We start from the raw sequence: 23,786 nt of genomic DNA on the forward strand, positions 1-23,786 counted from the left end.
GCTGTGAGCAGAACCAGTGCCTGACCATCCGGTGGCGAGAGTGCAGTCCAAACCTGACCAGATCTGTGACGAGGTCCATTCCAGTCCAAAACTAGGAGTGAGTATCCAGTCTAAGAACTGTACAGAACCAATCTCTTAGTTAAAATAATCTTATTTAAACCATTTCAACCTGTCCAGAACTGCATAGAAATCGTGTGTCCATTCTGTGATTTCAAATCTGTAAAAGCGTCATCTGTCATTCTGAAATCTTGACTTTATTTTTGAAAATCTACCTCCACAAAAACGTCCGTATCCTTTGAACCGCACGTCCTAGAAGTGAGATTTAACTGTCATTTTAAAGCTAAGATCCTCAGCTTTCCAACCATTCCAACTCCTTATAGTTTTTCCATAATCGCGATATACGCACTCGGTAAAAGTGATGCGAATTGAAAATTAGCTTCATTTCACCACTTGTAAAAATAGATGCTTCTTGATTTCCACTGCTGAAATTCGTTTTCAACCTGATAATCACTCATGAGTCATTGCTAGTGTTGATCTGTACCAATCTAAAGTAGCTATCTCCTACCCTGAATCTCCTTTAGTGAATTAAAATCACATTTAAACATATTTTGCCTGTGTTTTAAACTCATACCGGTTTTCTCTAAGCTTGCTGGGGGGAACTGGAACTGAACTTCATTTGATTGTATTCTGTAAACATTTTGTAGTTCGAACCTTTGGTGGTATGTATTTTAGGTCTTTTGGTGGGGTCGGTAATTTGTATTCGGAAATTTTGCATATTCCGCTGGATTGACTCATCAATTTGTACTCTACATTTCTTCGTTATAGTCTTTGCAGAAGGTCTCCATATTAATCAAGAATATCCTGCAGCTCAGAACCTACATATTAAAATAAAAACTGATTGGCCCTAGGACTGGTGGTGCAGTTGAGGAGTCTTTCTGTCCCCATGTAGGTTGTGTAGATGTGTTCTAACATTGCTTCACCTTATTACCTGATACTTGAGTCAGAAACCCTTTTGTCAAATGAGTCTGCTTTCACCCGAGCTTTCTCCAGTGTTAGGGGGAGGGGACAGTGCAGTCCTGTTCTTGCATGGCCTTTACAGATTTGCAAGTGCCAATCCACCTAGTAACCTCCAGATGCCAGATTTCTTAATCCCACCAGATTCCCACAGTCAGTATCGTGGAGCTGCTATACAAAGTTTAATAAAGTAGATGAATGCAACCCGTCACAAAATATTGTCCATCATGACACTCGCCTCTTTAGCTGCATCACATCTGAATTTAGATTCTAATCTATAACAGGGGTAAACACACTGTTGCTAAAGCTCATTCAAAGGGGGCCAGTTTTGGACCAGAATCACATTGTAAAGGTGAAAACTCTTAATGCTCTGATTCCTATCTCGTGTCAGGGACTCTGGCAAAGGGATTTGATGGCACTTTATAGTAAAGATGAAGTTTAAATTGGGCCACTTAACCATTTCAGTCAAATACTAGATTCTGGAACAACCCCTCATGAAGATGGAATGGTATCAGGTAATAATGTTCCCATACATAATGTCCTCATACATAATGTCACATGGAAAAGCCATTGGCAACATTATGTATGGTGACATTATGTATGGGGATGGATTACGGGGATGGACCCTGCTCCCCTTGTAAAAAATAAAAAAAATGTGGGGTTTACGGGGATGTCCCCTGCATGTTCAATGTAATAATGTCTCTGCAAAAAACAGCAACATTTTTGACAGGAGACATTTTTGCAGGGAACCAATAGAATGTGGTCATTATGTGAGTTATGTGTCCAAGACGGCAACGGAAATAGTATATGTTACAGTCTGAAATATCCAAAAGGCTTTCACGCATGGGCTAAAAACTTTCAGCAATAATTGATTGGAATTGATATTTGGTTTAATATATCATAGTAGCCCTTATTTGAGACACGTGTTTCAGCACATACTGTGCCTTTTTCAATTAGGGCAGTTAACAAAAAAATGTAACATTTTAATTTGAGAAAAGTAAGAAATAAACCAACAGAAATCAAAAATCAAAAGGTCAATTTGAAAGAAAGTAACAGAAAACATTGAAAATTAAATGCATTTGCAACATATTAAAATATGTGATGCACAGTTTACCACAGAGATTAGGAATGGGGAGAGGGGTGGAAGTTTTTAGGTGTCCATACATATCCAGGGAGACTGCACCAAAATATGCCACTATTACCATGTAAGAACATACTCCTGTTGGCTTTACCAGTACAAAATGCCACGCCACAGTAAGAAAATACACCATGGATGGCTGCAGCAAATTGAGGTAGTCTAGTCATGTAAAATCACTTATCCTGTTTGATCTTTAGTAATAAATGCCATGCAACGGTAAGAAAAAATATCTTGACTGGCTGCGCAAAGGTAGGCCTATCTAGCCACGTGATAATACTCATCATGAAGGATTCAGCCTTAAGGCCAGTGTAAAAATGGCATGACACAGCAAAGACATATGTTCAGACTGGCCCACCAATGTCAGACATTATTACATATGGACACTCATCGTGCTGTCTTCACCTTTGATGGCAAGTAAAACATGCCATGCCACAGAAATGAAATATGTCCAGACTTGTCCACCAATGTGGGCCGCCCAGTGCTGCTTATGCACAATCATCATGCTACCTTCACCCAAGATGCCCAGTAAGAAATGCCATTACACATTAAAGAAATATCATAAGACTGGCCTGCCAATGTGGGCCTATATGATGAAGAAATACTCTTCATGCGTCCTTCAACCTTGATGCCCAGTAAAACATTCCTTGCCACTGTCTTTAAATATGTTTAGACTGGCCCACCAATGTGGGCCAGTATCACGTAGGAATCAATATCCGTATCAGTATCATGGTACCTCTACCTTCGATGCCCAGTAAAAAATGGCAATCCACATTTAAGAATTATGCTCAGACTGGCCCACCAATATAGGCCATTGCCATGTAGGAACCCTCATCATGCAGCCTTCGACCTTGATGCCCAATAAAAAAAGCCATGCCATTCCTCAGTAAATACATATGTCCAGACTGGCCCACTAATGTGAGCCAGTAACACCTAGAAACATTCATCATGCTGCCTTCACCATTGATGCCCAATTAAAAGAAAACACATGTTCACTATAAGCACATCATTTCTTACTGTAGCAGGCTTGCTGCATACATGCCGCATCCCCACTCCCCATGTGCAGGCAAAGTCCGCGGTCCTCTGATGAGAGCGGAGCCAAAGCAATGTTTGTCCTAATGGGTTGTGATGCAGAGACAGCTCATTGGAACTTCACGGACAGGCAAACCCCAATGAGGCTTTCCCAGGACTGAGCAGCGAGCGCATATGTATGCATACCAATGTGCCCTATTCCAATCAGGAGATGGCAATCCAGTCCTGCTTTTTTTCTCTACATTCTGCGGCTTGTCGTCCTTGATCTACAGTGGGGAAATCCAGGACTACATGTTGCAGCATGCAAAGAAAAAACAGAACTGGAGTGGCGTATCTTACATTAAATGGGCCGTGCTGGGACGTCTGCATATTGCTCATTGAACTAAAAACCACAGGCATGGGCGGTCAATCACCTGCACGCGCGTACACCGTCGGAACCTTTCTCAAAATAAATGAACACGCCCCTAAATCTTAACAGCAAAGTTATTCAAAAACAAAATTAGCTCTCACGTTTCCCAGTTCCATGCATGATAAAGCCACCCAATCACGGGTGTTTTCTTGGAAGTCTAGGATTTGTACTTTTAAATTTAAAATAGAAAAAGACAAAACTACGAGTACCATAATTCCAAGGGAAAAAAACGGGACTTGGGGCTTTCCCAAGCATGCAATTGGGAAACCTGAGAGCTCTGAATAAACACAATGTAATACCAAAGTGACAGGTGGAGGGCTACTTAAGCGCAGATGGCAGCAGCAAAGATAAGGATGTGTTTAAACACCTTTCATCCATTAACTCCTGAAGTTTCAAGTATTGGATGGTCCATGTTATTTTTTGTGTTCCTTGTTCAAAACGTTGTGTCTTTGCTGCAGGATTGAAAAATAATAGCCTTCCTTCTTAAAGTATTATTTTGTGATTCTGGGCTGCTCACGTTGCTTCCCTGTGCAAGAAATATTTGTAATGGCACAAATCATTTCCAAGACTTGTCGCCGTTACATATATCCGCTGCCTGCCCTCCACATGTTTTCTCTTCTTCAGTCCCAGCTGGAACCCACACAACACACTGCTGTGTAGCACCTCCAATGGGCATGCTCAAGAACAATCATCACATTAGCTTTTCCCTTAACGCCTTGGTAAAATGCCATAGTAAGAGAACATGTCTTGGCATCTTACAAAGGTGTTATAACCTGGGCATGTGTCCATTATTATGCTGACCTACATCACCCTTGCTCCTTCCTCTTAGCCCCTTTCTTTTCCCTTAGTAAGGTGCAGAATGAGACATGTCTTCTTTTTGGCATGAAAAGGCAGCAGATTTATTTTCATACATAATAAAAACAAAGAAAACAATTGTGAAAATAGTTTCAAAGGTGCAGCGACTGCTCCGTGTCCAAAACCTGCTTCCCACTTCTCGCAAAAAAAGTCCACAGTAGGCACAACTACCCCAACCCTTTGTGTCTGAGCCCCGCCTGCCCCTGCAGTTGTTCCTGGGCTGAGAGAGTGCAGTTTATTCGGGGAAGCTGAGCCCTCATTGCTACCACCAGACACCCCCACCGCTTAGGCTCCCAAGAGGCACTGGTTCGAGAAGAACGAAGACCTTTCCGGCTCAGCAATGGCTCATTCGAAGTCTGTCTCTTGTCACTGGTCGCCAAAACACTGCCTCACCGTCCCGCGACATCAACAGCCAGGCCTTGCTGTAGCTGCCCCTTATGTTGGGTGGGTGGGTGGCAAACGAAATGCCTCTCAGGATCTGCGGGCGTCCTTCTATTTGTAGATTGTACCTTCTCTGCAGAAAGTGCCCCGCTTATATGGGGCTTGTCCCGCCCTTTCTTTTGTTTGCCCGTTGCAGGCTTTCCATGCACTTTGGACCGCTTGGGCTTATGCCTCCCCCTTACCCAGACGGGAGGGAGGAGGAGGACCCTGCCCCGGTTATCGGGGTGCCTCCTCCATCTTGCTTTTCATTTCCGTCATCACCTTCAGACTGCGTGCCACATTGCCCCTCAGAACCCATCTTCCATCCACATGTGCACTCATTCATACACATTCACACAAGCAAAGTCACACCCATACAGCTTCGGTACAATCAATTATTCACACGCGTCCTCAGAACATTCACATACTTACGCAGATACACTGTGTCACTCACATACGCTCCCTATATCTCACATACATACAATCCCACTAACACCATACAAAACATTCCTTTTATTATTTTCAAAATGTGCCTGGCCTCAGCTGTGTTCTTCACTTGGTTTTTCCTCTTCCTCCAGACGTCATCACGTTGGGGGAAGAAGGTCAGGTCATGCCCTTCACCCCGCTCCTGCCTATTCTTGAATCAGGCAGAGGGTAGGGGACCTCATCGCTGGCCTGAGAGCCAGGCAGAGGGAGGGGTCAGGAGGCATATGTAAAGTGCTGTGTAGGGCATAATGGACACCACCAGTCTTTGCATTTGCGAGGGATTACAAGGCTTATAAATTCTTTGCAAAGGCAATCACTACATTTGCATTATAGAGCGAGTTAAAATCACTCTCTCTATCTTGCAAATCGTGTTGCATTTACGTTATGGACCTAAAGGGCCTTGACAACTGAAGAGGGGCTCTGCCCTAGCGCCCACTATGGTTGAACCACTCCTGGCATCAGCAAAGAGTTCAGAGGCGTCCACCAGGGTGCCCACAATCAAGTCTGCACGATGTTTTTGATGTACACGCTCCACTGCTCTCAGAATAGGCCTCGCTGACTTCTATGACTTAGTTCAATGTGTGACGGACATGTGCATCAGTTCCAGGACCAGGTTCCCCACCACAGCTCCTATTTTCACTGAATGGAGATGAGCAGGGGCATGGGTCCTGTACTTGAGTAAGGTGCCTGAGAAAAAGATGCTTTGTTCCCCCAAAATCTATCTCAGTCGTTAAGTGACAGCCTTGAATCACCTATGCCCCTGCTTGATCATCCGTAGTTCTGAGTACTCAAGTGCAGGCATGCAGAAAAGGCACCAGTCGACCCAATTTCTAAATGTCCTGGTGTTGTTTACATCGTTCCTAATCAAGCTTCTCCCTCAGGCTAAATTATGCCATCAGTGTTCAAGCAGCTAGCTGTCACATACCTTTGCAACTATGTAGTGAACAGCTTTCCCATCAAAGAGCAGCAGCAGCAGTTTTTTGGATCTCGGGTCTGACTCTTGCTCAGAAAATAGTAACTGTTCTAACCATAATTCCCAGTGGCACTCAAAGAGGAGCTTACACATGAGAACCATGAAGCAAAAGCTTCATCTGACCCAGGCCTGCGGTATCACAAAAGGGGAATATTTCACAACTTTGTCTTTTAGTCTAATGTATATTCACACTTTGTGACAAATGCCTTTGCAATTGTCTGCCATTAAACATGTTCCGTTCATTATATATCTTTTTGTGAACTGACCGAACTGAGAGGAGTACATCTGCTTTCATGCTCTGCAGCACACAATTTTGCTGTAAATAGAATGAATATTTTTCTTATTGTGATGCTTTAAGTGCAAGAGGAAAAAGGTGCCAACATGTCTTGAATTGAACTGCACAAGATCACATTGCTTCACATCACAAATTCACCAAATAGAATGATATAACAGGAAATCTGCCTGCTTTTTGTTCTTTACACTTGAATTGTGATGATATCAAACAGGGGTCAAGTCCTAAAAATTAAAGTGGGGGGATTCATCAACAAATGCAAAGGAATGCGACATTGCCAGAAATTAGCAAATCAATGTGAAAAATGCACATTTCATAAAATTGGTTTTGCATAACCACCCAAATTGCACAGGACGAATGGCATTTGCCTTTCATAAAAGCAAGCAACGCACAAACAAAACTAAGAGAGGATATTTTCTTCTAATAGTGTTTTTGAAAACGTTAAAAGATGTGCATGTTTTAAACTCCAAGAACCAATACAAATGTTTTCCCTGGGACTTGCACTACCAAAATGAGACATTTTGCCTTTAGTTGTCCGTTAATTTGCATCAGGTTATATAGTGCAGCGGTGAAGTGTCCGGCCTACAAACCTCATGACCGTGGTTCACTCCTCGTGGTCAGCTTTAATGCATACATGCAAAGAGGACATTCAATGTTTCTCATTTTAGATTGGGGGACTGAGTCCACCCTCTGAAAAAAGTGGAGGAACTCTGTCCCCCCACGTGTATCCTCGATTTGAGCCCTGATATCAAAGCAGTATCACCATACTCAGCCTTCATGCAATGTATATCTGCACCTGCTGTTAATACCACATTCCTCAAACTATTATTGATAAGAAATCCGGTGTCTGCCATGGATATCTGCTCTGTAGAGAGGGACAGTCATTTTATGTGTTTTGTAATAACAATTGGAACCATGTGTGGAATTGTATCTGATTCAGTTTTGAAGGAATTCTGGTCATGTTTAACACAAGAACTGCCTGATGGTGTTAAAGTGGGGAATCTTATAACCAGACATGTAGTTAGCTGTGGTTCACTGTCAAAACATGGACAAAGAATCAGGCCTTTAGAAGGAGTGCTTGCAGGGCATTTTCTAGCATAGCGATCAGTTCTCTTGATTTTCGCAGGACAATCACTGGTTTCAGCCCAAAATAGTGATATTTCACAACATACAAGTCAATTGGGAAGGAGGGGAGGGATGCTCCATCATTCTGGTGCAAATTCTCCCCCCTTAACTGTGTTCAAATGTTGGACAGTCTTATTTCGAGATACCATAACCTCCCAGGTGAAACACCAGAATGTAGAATGCACCCCTACAAGGGAACCCTTCACTCCATTTCCGCGCCAACATATCAATGCAAAATTATGGACATATAAACAAAAAGCAGCTTTAACGTGTAAATATAAATATAATAAGTAAGGACAGCAAATCAGACAGCAGTATTGCAAACATTCTCTTTTATTACAACTTGTCTAAAACAGCAATCACACAGATTGTGATTCTGCAAAAGTATTTCTTGCTGGTATGATTTGTTTTGTAATCATTCTGCTCCCAAATTAATGTACAGTGCCAATTACCTCTCTTCAGCCATTCAAGACTGTTAATATTTTTTATCAGATTTAATTTACTGAAAATCCTCCCAGCAATCAGCAGCCGCACTTGTAAAAAAGATCTTCAGGGCAACCCACATATTTTCTGTAAAGTCATACACAGCATGTACCTTGCTATGCACTCCTCACATATCTAATCACACAATGTTCGGACTTCTGAAAGGACATCTCACTAACAAACGTTACTGCCAATTACCCACTAAATGTGGTATCTACAGTCTTCTACGACTAATTGTTCTGCTTTTAAAATGTTCTGATGACAGCAGAAACACCTCAAGAACACACTTGACTGACTCTACTTGAGATGCAAAGCAAAAGAAACAGGTAAACAAACAGGTAAACAGGAGCAAAGACTGTAATTTAATCTCTGGGTGCTTGCTGTAGGGTTTAATTAAAGTCCCCAACAAACAACTGAATGGCCCACTGGAAAAAGGACCAGCCAGCATTCATAAAAAGACCTTCACACTGAAAATAGGTCTATTAAGGCAGACTGTGGAGGTTTCTGCAAGTAACAAAAGGAGGTGCTATGTGAAAAAGGCCTATCTGTCATTACAAAAGGAAAAGCAGCCTTTTAATTCACAGTAGAAGAAGAAATTCAAAGGCTCCCTTTTACATGAAAAGCTGGATTTTCAAACATTGACACCAAAATGGCTTTGCTTGTGCGTTTGCAGGTTGAAAGCGCAACATGAGAACAATTTCCCCCTGCCAACTAAAGATGTCAGAAAAGAAAACGTAGTGTGTGTTGACAAGATGTAATGTATATTATGCAAAAAAGGTAGCAGGCGCCCCTCTCTCGAAAGAACAAGGCATGATAACCTGTTCAGTGGTTCGCAGCCATTGCTTTTTGCTCACTGTACCTTCACAGATGGGAAATATCCATTTGCATATCAGTCTTTGTCCCGCCCACAAGGGCAGTCCAGCACCGAAATGCTATGGCAATTCCTATCTGAACAAGAGTACCACCAGCAACCCCATACACGTGTTTCAGCCTTGTTGGGCATCATCAGTGAGGTGAAGCTGAGCCTCTCTAACCACTGAACAGGTTATCATGTCTGTTCTTGCGAGAGAGGGGCGCCCGCTACCTTTGTAAAACTATTTGTTAAGGAACCTGGGATTGGTAACCCTAGGTCTCCTGGGGGCAACCAGACGTGGTCTCCCTCTCACTGTGCTTAGAGAGGCATCAGCTTCACCTCACTGATGATCCCCAACAAGGGTGAAACACGTGAATGGGGTTGCTGGTGGTACTCTCGTTCAGATTGGAATTGCCATTGTATTTCGGTGCTGGACTGCCCCTGGGCAGGACAAAGACTGATATGCAAATGGATATTTCCCATCTGTGAAAGGCACAGTGAGTAAAAGCAGTGGCTGCGAACTCTCAAGTGGTTAATAACCACTGAACAGGTTATCATGTCTGTTCTTGCGAGAGAGGGGCGCCCGCTACCTTTGTAAAACTATTTGTTAAGGAACCTGGGATTGGTAACCCTAGGTCTCCTGGGGGCAACCAGACGTGGTCTCCCTCTCACTGTGCTTAGAGAGGCATCAGCTTCACCTCACTGATGATCCCCAACAAGGGTGAAACACGTGTATGGGGTTGCTGGTGGTACTCTCGTTCAGATTGGAATTGCCATTGTATTTCGGTGCTGGACTGCCCCTGGGCAGGACAAAGACTGATATGCAAATGGATATTTCCCATCTGTGAAAGGCACAGTGAGTAAAAGCAGTGGCTGCGAACTCTCAAGTGGTTAATAACCACTGAACAGGTTATCATGTCTGTTCTTGCGAGAGAGGGGCGCCCGCTACCTTTGTAAAACTAATGTATATTATGCTTCACATGCAAAATACTGGCAATTGAAAAGAAAAGGCCACTTTGTTTCCATAGGTCACATGAACATTTAATTTCGGCCTGAGACCCTTTTGCTTGTTGTTGGGCAGACTTCACTAAAGACTCTCTGACTGCAAGAATGGCTCTTGCTTCCCCCAGCTATTTACAACTCCAGTAAAGTATGGCCTGCTAAAGGTGTTGAAAACAAACTTTCCCCAGACCGGTTGACTCTGAAGGCTAATTTCTGTGAATGGCAAGGGTCCTAGCCAGTGCATGACTGAAATGAGGGAGGAGCTGCAATCAGGAGAAGCTCAACTCTAAAAGAAATACAAGAACATAGGAGGTATTTCAGATCGAAATGGCTGTCCACTTCAGCTAAGAGAACAGGATGCCAGATGGCAGCAGGGCCTTATGACATCACTGAGCTCATTATCTGCAGTAGGAGAACTATGTGTAGGTGATGTCTCCCAGGTTTACGACCGGCAGCTTACTAACTTCAAAAAGCAAAGAGCCTAATAAAAGCACAGTCCCGGAAGTTCTGGTCACATGCTGCCCAGGAATGGCAAATGGCCTGGAGGAAGGGGAGCTCACATTTGCATGCCATGAAGATTTCCAATTAGTTTAAAAGGTCTATCATAATGTAAGTATTTTTCTCAGCAACCACAAGTCATACTGCATTTATTTATGTGTAATTTTTAAAATAAATTCCAGGCAATTTTGTTGAAATAAAATTCACCCACCTGCGACTTAACAAATTGTAATGGCAAGCTAAAATGTGTTTCTTGCTGCTCTGAACATGTCCGAATTTAAGAGTTGGCAGACTGGTGGACTGTAAAATTAGATATGTGAAGAGTAAATTAAATGTTCCTAACTATTATGCTTTTTGTATAAACAGCGGAAAATTTCCACATGCCCGTGCAATATGGTAGCGACGCGGGTGGTGTTTTATTAAAATCCCCACTATTAGCTCAAGCGAGTATTTATATATTATGGCACTTACAAATAAATTATGAAGTTTTTCCACATAACTATTTTTTGCCAAAATGTTGACTTGAAAAAAGGGGATTTCAAATGGGAGATGCCATATTTCTGCTCTAGACTCCTAGACCAATACTTCAAGATAGACTGGACTTGGGGGGAGAGCGAAGGGTAACTGTCCAATCCTGGTAGCAAGAATTCTTACAGGGCACCAGCCAATATTGAAATCTTGATGGTTTCACTCCTAATATATAAAGCGGATACACTATGAGAGAAGGGGGAGCCGTGAACAATTACCACCTGACAGCCGCAAGGAAACACCAGAGGAGATTGTTGAAATTGCATCTCGGGAGAGTTGTCTATTGATGGAGAGGCCTAAAAGCTCACTGGCCCTATGGCGAAGAGCTGGGGAGCATTCCTAACAGTGGTGTGACCAGACCCCTGCCCTGTCCTCAAAGAGGGTCATGAAATGCAGCTGGCTTTCCTGAACTTTAAAGAGAGGTCTTAAATGTAAGTAGAATTGGGCCATTTGAAACCAAACAGAGTCTACTTGCCTTAAATCCTTTCCCTTTATAGTGAGAGGTGGGGCCAAAACTGTGTAGGTCCTTAGCCTATTTTGACTAATATTAATGTAAGTAATTCCCTTTTGGCGGAACACCATAGGGTGATTTTTGTTCAAATTCTAAATTAACTAAGCTCATTCACACTGTGTGCGGAAAACAATAGACTGTAATGAAATCCTTTTGGGCATTTCTATTTTTACTGTTAACCCCAACTTCTTTTAGGAAGAGGGGTGTCTTTGTCCCTAAACTAAAACAAAAAAATCCCTAAATTGTCAACATAGGCCTTTAAGTGGAGGGGGCTGAAAATCAAAAATTCCTTAATCATCCCAATGTTTTCTGTCCAGCTTCCCCAACACAGACCTTTAAGTGGAGTGGGGTCTGAAATCCCAAATTCCTATAAATCATCCCAATCTTTCTGTCCAGTTTCCCCAACACAGTCCTTTAAGTGTAGGGGGGTCTGAAATTAAACATTCCTAAATCATCCCAATTGTTCCGTCCAGCTTCGCCAACACATGCCTTTAAGTCAAGTCTGGTCTGGGTTGGGGAAGCTGGACCAAAAAATTGGGATCATTTAGGAATTTTGGATTTCAGAGTAGGGGAAGGTTTGAAAAACAAACTGCTAAATCACCCTGTGTTTATTTTAAAGCAAACGTGTGGGTGAAATAATAATTCCCATATGCATTTGTACAAATCTGTAAACCAAACTGCTAGCCTTTTGAGTGTGCAGAAACATCGAAATTGCACTGCAATGCATAAGTAAATTGATTGTTCATTGACCAGTGTTGATTATTTCTTGAAGTTAATTCTGTAGAAATTAAATAATTGTGATTTGTGTTTTTCCCAACCTGCTTGTTTGATTTATTTATGTAACAAGTAGTTTAATTGTGAGCCACAAGGAAGGTGGCATGTGTAGTTTAGTGTGGTCTGTATTACCTACAATGCGAATAAATACAAATATATTTCCTGTACACTGGCCTAGTTCTTGGCTCATTGGTAGATCAGGGGGAGGCATCCAAGGGACATGAGATGAATCAGAAATAGGGCTGAATAAAGAATTGGCATTAAACAGTTTGTTGTGTGACACCTCAATTGAGGAGGGAAGGAACTCCCCTGGTTGAGGGTGGCCTCTCAATAAACCGTTAGAATGCTGGTAACATCTGACCATGCACCCTCAAAGTACCTATTCCCCAGGCATCCACCTGCTTTGCCTATTCCATGAAAGGGTCTGAGTGTCCGTTTGGTGCAATATTTCACAGACAGGGAGCTATAAACCCACACTAGCTAACTGTAGATAGACTTTTATTCATGCTGGACTTTGGTTAGAGTCACTGTCGGATACAGAAAACAAAGCAATGTTACGAGACTATTGTACTGTGAGACAACTTTCTAGGTTGTTTGCAGCATTTCCACAAAACTAGACCACACCGTTGCTCTTCATGCTCAGATACAAAGAATTGCTAACTTCAGAGGCAAGAATTCCAATAAGTTATTGTGTATGTGCCTTACAAAACACTAGTGACACTAGTGAACAGAAGTGAGTTCCAAAAAGATGTCATTGAGGCAACAACATTTAATGCAAATACAAGAGCTCTGCAGAGAGGAACTTTAAATTCATCTGGGACTTTACTTTTCGGCTTAGCCGCCAGATTTCCTTTGTTTCACCTAGCATTGATTTTTGTTTGACATCAAAAACACAACCTGTGGGAAGTTTCCAAACTTCTCACAAATCCCACTCCCTAAACTTCACATGTTTAACATTTTGTCCTTTACTGGTAAAGTGCCAATATCGAGGGTTATGCTATGTTATGTTATTGCATTTATAAAGCATAGCCTACACCTACAACGGCACACTTGAAACAGGGTACCAAGATGCATGAAGCAGCCACGGAACAAAGAGAACAAACTGGAGCATAGGGACAACATTTGGTCTGCAAATATTCAGGTCCAGTTTTGTAGAAAGCCTGATGGACAATACAAGGAGCCTTGACATTGACATGCTTGATCACAGGTATCCAGTGGGGAGAGGAGTAAAGTAGAGTCATAGATGCAAAACGAGATTCTCCAGTGGCCCCCATAGCTGCAGTATTCTGCTAAATCATCAAACTTTGCAAGAGATAAGCCGGCTGAGCAAAGTAAAGCGAATTGAAGTAGTCCAGCAAGCCAGAAATTATAGAGAATACTATCAGGGGATGAAGCTGAAGAGTAAAGTAGAGCAGAAATTGACATAGAATCCTCCATTTAAAATGAAGAGCCTGACAAACAGAGCTCACCTGGGCTTCCAAGGAGAGTGAAGCTAAAAGCCTCACACCAAGATCTTTAACCACAGAAACTGGAATGGGCAGAGGACAAAGATCAAGGGGCCAAAAATCAGCTGACCAAAGAGCAGAGTCAAAGGCAGAACCAACTAAAAGGACCATGTTTTTTTCGCCGTTAAGGCAAAGCCACTTGCAACTCATCCAGGTATGTACAGCAAGTAAACAGGAGCAACAGCGCTCAGCTGTAGAAGAAAGGGATAAATCGGGACCTGGGGGGGGAGGTCATTTCAAATATACTTCACATATTCTTTTTCATCTGACTAATCCTGTACTCTTTAAAACATTGCATATAATGTTAGAAAACAGTATCCCTCCATCCCAAGCAAAACATGGAGCACTGTTCACTTTATGAAAATCACCTACAGTTGGTTAGATGGCTCAGCAATTACAGATTCCAATCCAAGTCACATATCTCTGCATGTTTCGTAAGGTGCGTGCTACAGAGATTGGAGGGAAACCTGCTGGTCCCAAGCCTACTTAGATATCTCATTTGAGTAATGTGTTTGCTGCAGAAATGCTCTCAATCACAGAGGCCCATCAAAATAATTGCACACTGATACCCAGAACGCTTAGTCCAGCCCTGCATGAGTAAAATGGATATATAGAATTAGTACCCCGGAGAGGAACAATCAGATTGTTACATGCAATCTGATTGGCCTCGCTGGGGCTTTATCCGACCGGGAATCCCTCAGAAGGGATTACTTTCCTTTGTTCCCGGCGGGGGGTGTGGCAGCTTCTCAGCCAATGAGGATGCTCGAAACGGGGCACTCCCCACTCCGAGCCTTCACACAGCTGGAGGCTGCCACCCCCCCCGGGGATTCAGTTAAGTGTTTGGTGCCTCCACTAAAAACCCCCTCCAAACAATCCCCCCCTGCCCTCCCAACCCCACTTACCTTCTTTATGGTCCTATTTCAGGAGCAAATGCACTGGGAACACGTCTGACTCCAACGCGTCCGCTCCCGTTGGCCGGCATTGAAAGGAAAAACGGACTTCGTTTTCACTTCCCGGCGGCCATTTTTTGGATTTTATTTTTTTCTTTTCTGAAACACTGCAGGGTTTTGGAACAGAAAAACAATACCATTAGTACCCCGGTCTTGCAGGCTGGGGCACTAATAGCAATAAGTCTCAATCCACGGGGGCATTACCTGCCTCGGTAATGCCCCCGCAGCTTGGGGTTTATTGCTTGATTAAAAGCTGTCACAACATGGTAGCAGAGGCCTATCCGCAACGCCGTTATCATCATACTCTGTTGTCACTGTTTACATGTTGCTCTGAAAAGGTTTTGCATTCAGCACATAACACAACCCCCCGAAAAACCCTACCCAGAAATGGGCACCCTTCGTTTTAGGTTTTTCTGTTAATGGTGCCGTCAAAGAGATGGTATCACCAGGGTCCTTTGTGGCATAACTGTGAAGCACTCATTGACTGTGCCAAATTGCTAAAGAATATGCAGCTGCTAAAAAACGAGGTTCAGTTGTGTTCACAAGAAAAGGTATCACAATCGGGTGTCGGAATTGAAACAATATTATGCCTCCTATCGCAGCAATTGTATGTGTATTGGCCTACGCCAAGTTGTCTAAAACATCATATGCGAACAAACTCCGCGGCAAGGTCTTGACCTTAGAGAAAGTAATGTAAGTCGCCATCTTGGATTAAGCCGCCATTTTAGGTTCTCTTGTGATGTGGAAGTCACCCTGAACATCAAAATGGAGGCCGAATGACATTCTGAGTAAGATTCTGGCCGTTGTGACCTCCGCACACACAAATAATTAATATGCCTGCAGGCCACTTGTCGGGGTCGTGAACTGAGACCTTGTCCTATTGCTGACCTACGTGTAAATGTACAACTATATCAGCGAAACAAATCAAATTGCATAAATTATAGGATTGACCTGGCAAGGAACCCTTAGGCCCGATCCCAAGAATGGTTAACCCGCGAGAGGGTTGGCCAAGGGCTGGACAAATCATATAAAAGACCCAAGTATTCCAATGTACGGTCTCTCTTACTAATGCATCGAACCTTCGTTGAAGTTCGTTACGTTACTCTGAGAGCCGAATAGCTATCCGTTTGTCAATTGACTTTGGTAACTGTTGTAGCTTTTAAATAAAGCACTTGTATGTTCTTTGTAACCTGTGTTGGTGTGTTTCTTTTGGGCTTCCCGGCCTCATATTATTTTTATGTTTCCACACGGGTAGAAAGCAAGAAAGCTTCTGAAGGAAGGTCTGCCATGTCACTGCCTGCCAGAGCTGCGAAAGCCTGTAGGTGGCAGAGATGGGAGGAAGGGGCCTTTTAAGTGGCAGATAAAATGTGCATGAAGTAAGGACATTAGTCTTTTTTTATTTCTGTATCATATGTGACAAGCTCAAATGGAAAAATCTTGCACCAGCATAACATGATTTAATTAAGACTTACAAAGAGGTAAACCAACAAGCGGATGAAGTAATTAAATATACAATTGCAATACATATGTTAATTTTTGTTTTATAGAGGAGATACCCTAAGGGTATGTTACAATGCAATACACCTTTTCAGTCATTGTTGTCATTGGAGAAGTTGGTTTAAATGGTGCAAGGAGATGCGATCCTGGCTTTCCAGCAATTGGCGAGGAGATACGATTTACCCGTGGGATATATATTTACGTTTTTGCAGAGATCTTTTCGGTTAAATATTGCCACATTTATGGAACCGGCCCAGGCTGTGGATCTTTTTTCTCCAACTCTATAATAAGCATGGGTTCACTATCTATGTTTAATTGGGCACACACCGAATATAGCTGGGCTGGGGATCCAGCGATTATTTTAGGAGCAGCCCAATTTAATATGGGCCGATCCATGTGTCCTGCTAATAGGAAGGTTGCTAGCTACTTAAATAAATGTGTTGCCTACGAGCAATCACCTTCAACACTTTAAGAACCTATCTGGTGGTAGTAATGCTCAGCAAGGCTGAATATGTGGAAGGCTAACGGCACTGATGCCAAAGATGTGGAGAGGAAGCTGCAGACCTGGTTGATATGTGTGTGGACTGCATTGCTATCAAGATTCATTGGTCGGCTGAGTTTCCAAAACTGCCACGCATTTTTGAGAAGGATAGTGCCCCCTCGCTGACAGATAGGCCTAATACTTGGTAATACTTCAACCGGGGGAATACTTTAGACATGGGGGCACTATATGAGGGTGTTCTGCCACTGAGGACCGAAGTTAGAAATTGCAAGATGGTGGGAACAAAATGATCCACTACGGGTAGGACATTGGTATGGTTAGAACTACATTTTTGCAATAAGAATTCTGCCCAATTGGCGCTCATTAAGAACTTTATGAGGATTTGGGATACAATGGACAGGTATGTTTCTGTCTTTAGGAACTGAGACTGCACTGCAAAACGTGAAATTAATGGTATATAGGCACGATTGAACTTTAAAATTACTGGCGGTTTCCATGATCATGGGGAGAGCTTCATGCAATGGATGGTGACCTTACACAACCGTTGGTGGTCCTATTGCTTTCGATTTTTTTAATATTTCACCTTCTATCTCTAAAGTAATTTTTTTCTTTTTGTACGTATATTTGTGAACCTTACTATGTATATGTATGTTCATGAAAACGCATCACTGCTCCAATTTTCAAAATGTTATTAACGTAAATATCAAAACCAATGGGGCTGGATACACATTGGATTTCTGCAGTTCGGAGCCAAATGATCCGTGGGGCGTGGAGAAGCTACTCCACGCCTTCTCCTTTATTTCTAGAGGTGTTATTATATATCATGTATTCATTTTAATGAAAACGATCAAAGTTTTTGTTACAATTTTTCAGTTTTTATTATTTTGATAACATTTGGTTCGGAACTGCAGAAATCCAATGTGTATCCAGACCCAATGGTTTCGGTGTTTGATTGAGTCTGGGGTAGGGATGGAGATATAACACATATATAGAGGTGTGTGTTTCCCGGGGTTCCCTCTTGTGTAATAGAGATTAAAATAAATATTACACATACAAAGACGATTATTATTAATATATGCAGGTAAACACTAAATAGCAACACATCAATTACGCTTCAATTAGGCTTGACACAGATACATTCTCGACGTCACAATATACAGCTTGTAAACACTATATTAATTCTATAACATCGTTTTGTTAACTATACAAGACTTCTTCATGACACATACTTCGTATTTTTTTTTTAAAACCCCATGAAAAACCGATGTTTACATTTGTGACGTCACGTTACGCCACAACGTAGTGACGTCATAACCCAGCCGCTATTTAAACTGCCATCTTGGTACGCACCACACCCACGGAAACGGACGCAAGAAGAACTTCGCCTCACCAGAGACTTTACCCAGGAGATAAGCTTTCATCTACCTCTGCAGACACTACCACTCACATTATTATCCTTTTATTTACTCCTCTATTTTCATCTTATTGATTCTAGAACACGGAACTTAGACTAACAGACAGACACATACCTACCTTGTGTACTTACTTTAACGACCGCCTTCCTACGTTCTGGCAATACCTTGACTATTTCTAAGGGTAAGATTTTTAGCTATTGCCTTTCCATTGATGTTAGAACTCCTGTTAACTGAACTTTAGTTCCCCTTTTAAACCACTACTTAAATAGAACCAGACTCCAATCGTGATCTTGTCATATTACTTTAACCATGTTTAATGCTTCAAACTGGGGCAACATTTCCCCCTAACTAGGAACATTTGATGAAATATTTGACCATAGAACTAAGAACACACTTTTAATGCATTAGACTGTGAGCCTTGGAGACATCTACGGAAGACAAGGAAGGTACTTTGCCCTAACTTACTCCAGTGTACACCCCCACTTTGAATAAGCAAAATGTATGTAACAGAAGATTCACAACCATAGATTGGCAATTTGAACATTGTTTATTCAATTGTTCTAAATGAATGGACCTCAATGATCTTAGATGAGTGTTTTGTGGACCTCACTATCCAAATGGATAGCACATCCAAAAGGTTGAAATACTGAGCTAAATACGTTACTGTTATTTTTTAGAATTAAATTGTACCTAAGACAAGTATTGACCTTTTCTAAAACACAAGTGTGTTGAGAATACTATTGCATGCAGAATCTATAAGTACTTTGTCATATAAGTAATTATGTTTTTTTTTTTTATTTTTCTTTAGATGATATGTAAATTGTTAAATATACCCCTGAAGAAGAGATGATTATCTCGAAACGCGTTGGGCCACCTATGAACCTTTGAAAAATAAAAAAAACTAATGAAGAAACATCCTCACTCTATGTGTTGAAGTTCATCATTGGATACCACAAAATGCCTATGTACTTACCATATAATTGAACTATTGTTATAATTACTCCACATACTCAGAGAGAGTATATATAAAAATCTACCTTAACAGTTTGGCTCATCTTTTGAGCTTGTGAAAGTGTGCAGGGGACGGGAGTTCCTCCATAAGGAACTTATCTTGTTCAAAGTCATGCACTTAGGACAGCTGCAACATGTGGGAGCTGACCGAATCGATTCCTCTATTTTCGGCATTATTGTTTTTTTTCATTTAAAAAAATGAAACTAGAATCCACGAAAACATCAGTGACACGGGCGCCGAGTATGCGGGTCCTTTGTTCCATCCATACTCTGTCTCTCTCTGGTGGCCCAGTGGAAAGCCTGGTAAAACACATTGTTTAAAAATTGAGGGACAGATGCAAAGCAAGAGGCTCTTGCTTTGCATCTGTCCCTCAATTTCTAAAAATCGTTTTGGTTTGGGTATACTTCTACATCTGTGCACCCGGGTGCACGGATGTAGAGGTACACCCAACGCAAAACGATTTTTAGAAATGGAGGCACAGATGCAAAGCAAGTCTATCCCTCAATCTCTAAAAATCTTTTTGGGTTGGATGTATTTGTACATCTGTGCACCCCTCTTCACAGATGTAGAGGTACACCCAACCCAACGATTTTTAGAAATGGAGGCACAGATGCAACACAAGTCTGTTCCACAATTTCTAAAAATCGTTTTGCGTTGCGTGTATTTGTACATCTGTGCACCCCCTCTTAGAAAAAGGGGTGCACAGATGTAGAGGTACACCCAACCCAAAACGATTTTTAGAAATGGAGGCACAGATGCAAAGCAAGTTTGTCCCTCAATTTCTAAAAATCTTTTTGGGTTGGATGTATGTGTACATCTGTGTACCCCTCTTGCATTGCATCTGCGGAGGGAGGTGGCAGGGAGAGGGCAAATGAGACTGTTTGTATGTCTCTGAGTGTGTACGTGGTGAGGGCGAATGCTATGCTATGGGCGGGGAACGAAGGCGTTGAGGGAGGTAACTCTGCAAATTCTAAGGAAGGTAACAGCGTGGGAGAGGGTGGGAGTGTTGGGTGAGGTGGGATCATCTTCTTGGGGGGGTTTAGCAGGGTGGGGGACAGTCGAATGTGATAATTCGGCCTTTTGAAGACCACACAAATCGGCCGAAATAAATCAGTCTTTTTTGTATTTGTTCTTGAAAATGCAGAATTATCACATAGAACCCAGTATGGGCCTTGCCATACTGTTGACCTTGTTCAGTGTAATAGCATTCAATGGGACAGTACTTGCAGGGCCTAATGGTGCAGAGCTAATGGGCTTCTATATTTTTAAAGAGAACAGCACTTCTCAGCAGGGCTGTGTAATCTATTTTCTATTAGAGCTGCCATATTTGAAATGGGCCAATGCTGGTACTCCTCAGCTCGCTAAATAGGGCTTCTATACTTGTAATACTATGCTTTTGTTGAGGCAATGCTAGTTCATCTTAGTGGGGCTGCTATACTTTTGATGGGACAACATCAGCACTTCTCAGTTGAGCAGCTACACTCTTATTGACAAGGCCCCAGCACTTCTCAGCATTTATTTTTATTTGTATTGGTTATTTATAATGCGCGTAATACCCAGAGGTTTCTAAGCACGTACTGAGGGATCGAACCTGTGTTGCGCGGACCGAGGGATCGAACCTGTGTTGCTACATGTCGTCTTGCTTCTAAGGTGAGCACGTTGCCCCTGAGCTATCCTCCCGAGACTCTGAAGATCTGAAGTACATTTAATGATACAGAACCAGAACTATTGAGCAAGTCTAACATCATCTTCATCATCATCAGAATAACTCAACACTGTTGTGGTTATACAAGAGTTAATATATTTAAAGGGATGCCATTACTCAGAATGTAGCAGCACTATTCAATAACCCAAAGTGCTTAAGCATAGTTAATGTGAAAATACTACACTTCTCACCATTGGGCTGTACTGCCACTTCTCACAGAGGCTTCTACACATTTTTATGGTGCAGCACTGATCCAGCCTACTGGACAGCTTCACTTTTAATGGCACTTCTCAATAGGGCTGCTATACTTCAATAGGAAATGACCAACACTACCCCACAGGGAATTGCATACTCTTGATGCCACCGAAGCAGCACTTCCACCCACCACAGCTGCTTTATATTTAATGGCACAGTGCGTGTACTTCTCAGCCACTCTGCTTTACATTTAAATAGACCGAATTGTCATTTCTCAGCAGGACTGCAACACTATACCACTGTGTTCTGTATGTTGAGTGCTTCTTCACCACCAATGTGGGTTCATGGCACTCTCTCAGTGTCTAAATAGTAGATCTGGCTACATTCAATTGGCAACAGGCATGTCTCGAGCTGCCTGCTGTACATAAAAACTGCTGCTGGACTTCAACTTAGGTCATAACGACACCAAAGACCACAATGCCTCAATCCTAGCAAACACAATACTGGAAGCAGGCCTTACCATCCGTAACAACGGCCCTACACATGTCAAAGGCCGCACTCTAGATCTAGATTGACCACCTGATCTTGCTGACCATCTCTGACCTACCCCAAACTAACACCTCCAAACCTCTGGCTCCTCCAGCCCTGACACTCTGCAAAAGAAACATAACATTGACAAATATCGACCCTCAAATTTAGCCTATCATGAATCACTCCTATCACACCACTAATCCTAATGAACTGGTTGACCTTTACAACAAAACTATTAACGCAGCTACAGATGTCATTGCCCCATTGAAACCAAGTAAATCCAAACCTCCTGCCCATCTAAACACCTGGTTCACCCCAAGCCTTAAAGCTATGCGTAAAGAAAAAAGACAAGCAGAAGCCCACATGATAAAAAAAAACTCCCCTCTTAATAAAAACCTCCTTACCACCCTCATCAACAACTACAAGAAACAAATCATCCAGGCAAAAAAGAGTCCTTCAATGACATAATTGAAAAACCTAACTCTAACACAAGGTAAATATTCACCATGCTTAGAGAATTAGAATCACCCATCACATCCACTGAATCCTGCACTAAAGATAAAATGTGGTGCACCAATATCCAAAACGCACTATGCAATAAAATTACTATGCTACAAGATAATATCTCTGCCAGAAAATCTTCCCTCCACACCATTGCACTCTCTACCCAAGAAGCCATTCTTCAGGAACTCTCCAGCAACTAAACCAAACCTCAAATCCAATTTAACTTTAGAGCTATCTCCAACGCTGAAGCTAAAAACATCATCACGTCTCTTAAACCCTCTCGTTGTCTTGGAGACACCTGTCCAGCCCCTAATATCAAAGAAGCTGCGGATGAACTAGCCACATTCGTCAACTCCTTCATCAACTCCTCCTTCAAATCCTGCACAGTACCCACTAACCTCAAAGATGCCTGGATACTACCTCTCCTAAAAAAACCTAATCTCAACCCTAATACCCCAACCAATTAATGACCCATAACAACAGTTCCATACCTCCTTAAAATCCAAGATAGAGCTGCCTATCTACAGATCCAATCTTATCTGGAGATTAACAACCTACGAGGCACCAGAAAATCTGGATTCAGACCGAGACATGGAACTGAGACAGCTCTCCTTGATCTCAAAAACCAACTAGATGAGCGTAAAGACAAAGGAGACACATCTAACCTCCTACTCCTGGATCTATCAGCCACATTCGACCTGGTAGATCCTAAAGTACTCTGCAAACACCTCAAATCAGCTGCCAATTTTTCCTCCAAGGCCATGGTCTGGATAAACTCCTTCCTGGACAAAAGAACTATAAGAGTCTTCTCGCCTACCTCAGCTGCCGACCCAGTGCCTATCACTTGTGGGGTCCCTCAAGGGTCATGCGTTTCCCCCCAATTTTTTACAATATTTTTACAAAGCCCCTCTTTGATATCTTGGACAAACTGGGAGTCTCATATACCAACTACGCAGACAACACCCAGATCCTCATTCCAATCCAAGGAGACTATGACAAAGACACCATCCTCTTAAACAAAATCTACCAAATCATCCAAACCTGGATGGCCACACACGGTTTATGTCTTAACGTCGATAAAACCAAGCTCTTAATTATTGGATCCACTAACAAACTAAACAATCTTCCCCATCTATAGAAATCCTTTGATATTGACGGTATCAGAATCAATGTAGCCAAGGAAGTCAAAACGTTAGGTTTTTACCTTGACTCAACGCTCAACCTCAACAAGCAAGTGAATGCCACAGCTTCAGCAACTAGTTACACCTGCAAGCTTATTCATGCCTGCAAACCATTTCTGTCTATGGACAACTGCATTACCATCGCACAAGCCCTTATCTTATTTAGATTAGATTATTGTAATACACTCTATTTAGGCACCAGTAAACGCAACACCCACAAACTCCCAACCTTGCAAAATAACGCCCATAGAATGGCATTAGTCATCCCCAAAGATCAACATATCTCGGATCACAGAAGAACTGTCAACTGGCTGTCCACCAATGACCGCTTCACTCATAACTGTCTTAACAATAAAGCACCGGCATACCTTACTGAGAAATTCACTAGGCACACAACCT

The 23,786-nt window shown here is 42.2% G+C and overlaps 1 protein-coding gene across 1 annotated transcript in view; it reads right to left on the reverse strand.

The window, feature by feature from the left end:
* Positions 1-23,786, reverse strand: part of NPVF (neuropeptide VF precursor) — a 116,878-nt gene that overhangs the window by 80,064 nt on the left and 13,028 nt on the right. The gene's annotated exons all lie outside the window — the stretch shown is intronic.

Source organism: Ambystoma mexicanum, chromosome 2q, assembly GCF_040938575.1.
Source record: "Ambystoma mexicanum isolate Mex_15411 chromosome 2q, UKY_AmexF1_1, whole genome shotgun sequence".
Taxonomy (NCBI): domain Eukaryota; kingdom Metazoa; phylum Chordata; class Amphibia; order Caudata; family Ambystomatidae; genus Ambystoma; species Ambystoma mexicanum.